Source organism: Vombatus ursinus, unplaced genomic scaffold (assembly GCF_900497805.2).
Source record: "Vombatus ursinus unplaced genomic scaffold, bare-nosed wombat genome assembly UNPS02014173.1, whole genome shotgun sequence".
Lineage (NCBI taxonomy): Eukaryota > Metazoa > Chordata > Mammalia > Diprotodontia > Vombatidae > Vombatus > Vombatus ursinus.
This window is the reverse complement of record NW_020953951.1, coordinates 1,799,162-1,804,112: the sequence shown is the minus strand read 5'-3', so window position 1 is coordinate 1,804,112 and position 4,951 is coordinate 1,799,162. Positions and strand designations below refer to the sequence as shown.

The 4,951-nt window shown below is 44.4% G+C and overlaps 1 protein-coding gene across 2 annotated transcripts in view; it reads left to right on the top strand.

The window, feature by feature from the left end:
* The first annotated feature begins 1,342 nt into the window (after positions 1 to 1,342).
* Positions 1,343 to 4,951, top strand: part of LOC114041415 (zinc finger protein OZF-like) — a 51,028-nt gene continuing 47,419 nt past the window's right edge. For both annotated transcript variants that reach the window (XM_027859855.1, XM_027859853.1), the window contains exon 1: positions 1,343 to 1,387. The gene's annotated coding sequence lies outside the window, so the exon portion shown is untranslated. The remainder of the gene's footprint in view (positions 1,388 to 4,951) is intronic.

Here is a 4,951-nt window from a genome sequence, read left to right as displayed (position 1 = left end):
TATCCAGCCCACTGCCTCCAGGTACAAAATGGATCAGAAGTTTCTCCCAGACCTGAAAGTCTCTATATCCTCTCTCCCAGATAGCCTAGAACAAACACAACAGGTGATCAGGAAGTCTATTCGATGCCTGACTAAGGAGTGGGGAACCTGCAGCCTCCAGGCCACATGTGGCCTTCTAAGTCCTTGGGTGTGGCCTTTTTACTGAGTCCAAGTTTTGCAAAATAAATCCTTTTATTAAGGGGATTTATTCTGTGAAGTTTGGATTCAGTCAAAGAGCCACACTTGAGGACGTAGAGGGCCACATGTGGCCTTGAGGCCGCAGGTTCCCCATCCCTGTAAGAGACTCTCAAAGTGCAATATTGATCAAAGTAGCCTTAGTCTCTGCCTTCCGAGTGGAAATTCCTGAACTTGGAACATGCTGAAGACAGTAATGTAAGATAATGTATGTAGGTTGGACCAGAATGTTGAAAACCTTGAGTGAAAGCCTGAAACTATGATGTGCTTTCTCCTTTCCTTCCCTCCCCCGCCCAGACCCTTTGACTTTAGGCACTCCACAATTTCCCGTCTCTTACCCCTTTCCTTCATGGGCTGCCGAAGTCCCCCAAAACTGAACTTCTAGGTAGGTCTGCCTTCTTCCTCTTTGTAATGCACAGACTGCCCTGGACTGTTTTCTCACATCAGTTTGTTGAAACCCTTTCCTTTCTTCAAGACCCAGACCAGACATCACCTCCTCCAGGAAACTTTCTCCAACACCCCGCCCCTGCAGAAAGTGATCTCTATCTTAAATTTTCCTGGAGCGCTTTACATCTTTCCTTTGGTTCTGCTATTTTCTACATTATGTCATTTTTTTGTGTACCTATAACTGCCTTATTAGACTGCAAGCATTTGGAGGCCCTGGACTATGTAATTTTTCATCCTTGAAATCCCAGCACTACAGAGCCACAGGGCCCTGGACCTGTGAGCACTTAATTAAAAAAAAAAGCCAAAACATGTGTAGGTAATTGGATTGAATTGAAATAGGCACCTAGCAGGGGTTATGATTGACAATCCATGGGAGCAGCAACTTGGGGCTCAAATTTGAGTCCAGTCTGAGCCCCCCCGCTGTTTCACTTCTCTGCCCCAACTTCTTCCCAAATAGAGAAAGAAGGGAGCCGGGCTCTTGGCCGAGCAGCCTCAGGGGCTCCACCCTCCCCCATCAGAGCTCTCCAGGCCTGGGAACTCACAAGCCAGCAGGCAAGTGAACCAGCGAGAGGATGAGTCCTCCCAGCGGCCTAGAGCAGGCCCGGAAGTACTCCGGCCAGAGGCATTGGGAGGCTCTTGTCGCCAGGAGCGTTTTGGTTGGGGACCCACTTCCGGCCGTTGTTAGACTTTTAACTGACTTCCCTGGGTGAGTTGGGGCAAGGAGAGGCGGGCGTTTATGTATGGATGTACATTGGAAGAATGTGTAAGCATTCATAATGCGTGTATATTGATGTGTTCAAAGGGTGTGCGTGCAGGTATATATACGTGTACTGGAAGGGTGTTCACGCAGGCTTCTGTGTATATTGAAAGATTGTGTAAACATGCATCTGTGTATGTGTTGGAAGAGTGTGTATGCATGTGGATCTATGTGTTGGAGGAGTGTTCACACAGGTATATGTGTATGTATGTTGGAAGGGTGTATGTTATACATTTGTGTGTGTTGGAAAAGTGTTTATGTAGGTATATGTGTGTGCATGCGTGCATATATGTATGTGTTGGAAGGATGTCCATGCAGGATATGTGTATGGGAAGGATGTCCATGCATGCATATGTGTGTGTTGGAATGGTGTGTATACATGCATATGCCCATGTGTTGGAAAGGTGTACATGCAAATATGTGTGTGTGTGTGTGTGTGTGTGTGTGTGTGTGTGTGTGTGTGTGTTGGAAGGATGTTATGCAAGGAAGAGTTTGGGGGATTTAAAAATTGAGAGGACCGTGCTGTGGGACAGGGGAGCAGGGAGTATTTCCACTGATGTGGGGCAGAGATATTTCTTCTAGTACAGTAGAAGGTGTTAGTGGAGCTAAGTTTGGCAAGAAATTTGGAATATCTAGGGGGCACTAGTATAAGATAGAATAGGTTAGACCCAGAAGGTTGAGGGCCTTGAATGCCAGACTAAAGAGAGCCTGAAAGGTACTGGAGAACCACTGAAGGTTTTTGAGCAAAGGAGGGTTGTGACTCAGAAACACACCTTAGGAACAGCACTCTGGCAGACTGTTCAAGAAAGAGGGAGAAGCCCAGAGCTATGTGTCTGTGGGGATGTCTTTCTATCTGCGTGTTACAGAGTAGGAGTCATTGAGAAATCAAAAAGCCCTGGGTTTGGAGTCAGGACCTGGGTTTCAAACCTTGGGTAGTTAACTTTTCTGGGCCTCAGTTTCCTCATCTGGGAGTTGAATCTCAAAGGTTGACCTCTAAGGCTCAGCACAGTGGTGGGGTTGGAAACCTGTTGTTAAAAGGTTGAATAGTGAGTGGGTAGTGAGGAAATGAGAGTAGAAAAAGAAGGTGAGCATTTGAGAGGATGGCAGGGTCAAATGAAGAATTTTTAGGAATGAGGAAGACCTAGGCATGTTTGTAGGCAGCCGTTAAGATATTACTACAAAGAAAGAGATGAAAGATGAGACAGGGAGAATGATTTCTGGGGAAGAAAGCTCCTGGAAGAAAGAAGAAGTGATGGGATAAAGAGTACAAGAAAGGCAACATTTATTAAGTACCTACTATATGCCAGACTCTGTCTAAATGCTAGAGATACAAAGAAAGGCAAAAACAGACTGTGCCCTCAATGAATTTCCAATCTAATGGTACAAAGAGAAAGATGAGCATTTGATGAAAAGAGCTACTTCTTCTTAAAGCAAAAGAGGCAAAGAAAGGTGAAGATTTATAGGAGTGGAGTAACGGAGGTAAGGGAGTTGGCATCATTTTTCTCAATAAAATAAGAGATAAAGTCACCTGCTGAAAGAAAAAGGGAGGTATAGAAAGGTCAAAGAGAATGTTCAAAACAGCTGTGAAGGGAGCATGCTAGAGAATCATTCATAATAGATAACATTTATGTACTGCCATGCTCTTGTTAAGAGCTTTATAATGATCATCTCCTTTGAGCCTCACAAAATCTCTGGGAGGAAAGGTGCTATTATTATCCCTATTTTACAGATGAGGAAACTGAGTCAAACAGAGGTTAAGTGACTTGTTCAGGGTTACTCAGCTAGTAGGTGTCTGAGGCAGGATTTGAACTCAATTCTTCTTGACTCCAGGCCGAGCACTCAATCTATGGCACCACCTATCTGCCCCATGGAAAGATATAAAGATTGCTACCTTATAGTAGTAAGGGCCCTTTTTAAGATTAGATAATATGAAAAAAAAGATTAGATAATATGAATTTGTAGTGGACTCAGTCAACACAGTTGTATGATTTTCTCCATGGGTGTAGGAGCAAGAAGAGACATGGGGTGTGGAAGGAAAAGGAATAAGCATTTATTTAGAGCCTATTATATACCAGAAACCATGCTAAGTGCTTTAAAAATATTGTCTCATTTGACCCTCATGACAACCTTTTAAGGTAGGTGCTGTTACTATCCCCATTTTACAGGTGAGGAAACTAAGGTAGGCAGAGATTAAGTGACTTGCCCAGGGTCACACAGATAGTAAGTGTCTGAGGCTGGATTTGAATCAGGTCTTCCTGACTCCAGGCCCAGTGCTCTATCCACTGAACTACCTAATTGACTCTGATGGGATGATAATGGGGATGAACCAGCTTTGAGGTCTGACAGGGCATGAATGATTGTGGTAGGACAAGGGACAAGGAACCCAGGTTTGGAGGAAATTGTGCAACTGAACTGGTTACCTATAGGATCAAGACTGCAAGGTGAGAAGAATGAAGCCAGAGAAGGGATTATGGGGTAGAACAGAGAGGAAGGACTGGAGGTCATGGTGAAGATGAAGAATAGTAGATTTTTTGTTTTTTGTTTTTTTTACTGGGCAATGGGGTTAAGCAACTTGCCCAGGGTCACACAGCTAGTAAGTGTCAAGTGTCTGAGGCCAGATTTGAACTCAGGTCCTCCTGACTCCAAGGCCGGAGCTCTATCTGCTGTGCCACCTAGCTGGCCCAGAATAGTAGATTTTAGCAGGAGTGAAACAGAGGAAGAGATGGAAGAATAAGAGATTATGATCAAAAAGGGGGATTGTGGAGTTCAAGAACATGGAAGTGGCACAGTTGTCAGTGATGGTGGAGTCTCATGTCTGTGGATGTCAAAGATAGTGAGTTTGACTGCTCAAGAAACCAAGGTGATCAAGGAGACAGCAGCATGTACATGTCCCCAAGTATGAAATCGAGGATAATTGTGCAGAGGAAGGGTGAATGAGGTACTGAAGGGAAAGCAAGTAGCCAGGAGGCTCGATAGGGCTACAGGCATGTGGACAGGGTGTAACAGATGAAGGATGTAGTGAACCAGAGAGTGTGAGCTTTGGAGTCAGAACCTGGGTTCAAATCCTGGTGCTGCTACTTATTATCTGTGGGAAGGCAAGATCCTCCTCTACAGCTATAAAATGGGCTGTTGAATTAGAATATCTCTTCTAACTCTATCTCTATACTTTGTACTTATATCTTTGGTCTCGTTTTGTAAATGTTAGGTCTTTGCTGTGTTCCAATCCAATCCCGAAAGCATTTAGGAAGCGTCTGCTAAGTGCAAGGCTGTGCCAAATGCCAGGGATGCAAAGACAACAAACAGAAAAACAGATCTTATCCTCAAGGAGCTTACATTTTACTGTATTCTGGGCATATGTTTTTATCACGGGAAATTTCTGAATGGCCTGAATATTTTCCATGATTTATGTCAGTGGTGATTTTTTTTCTCTGCCTCCCCCTCCCCACCAACCCCGGTAAACAATCTAACACACACACACACACACACACACACACACACACACACACACACACA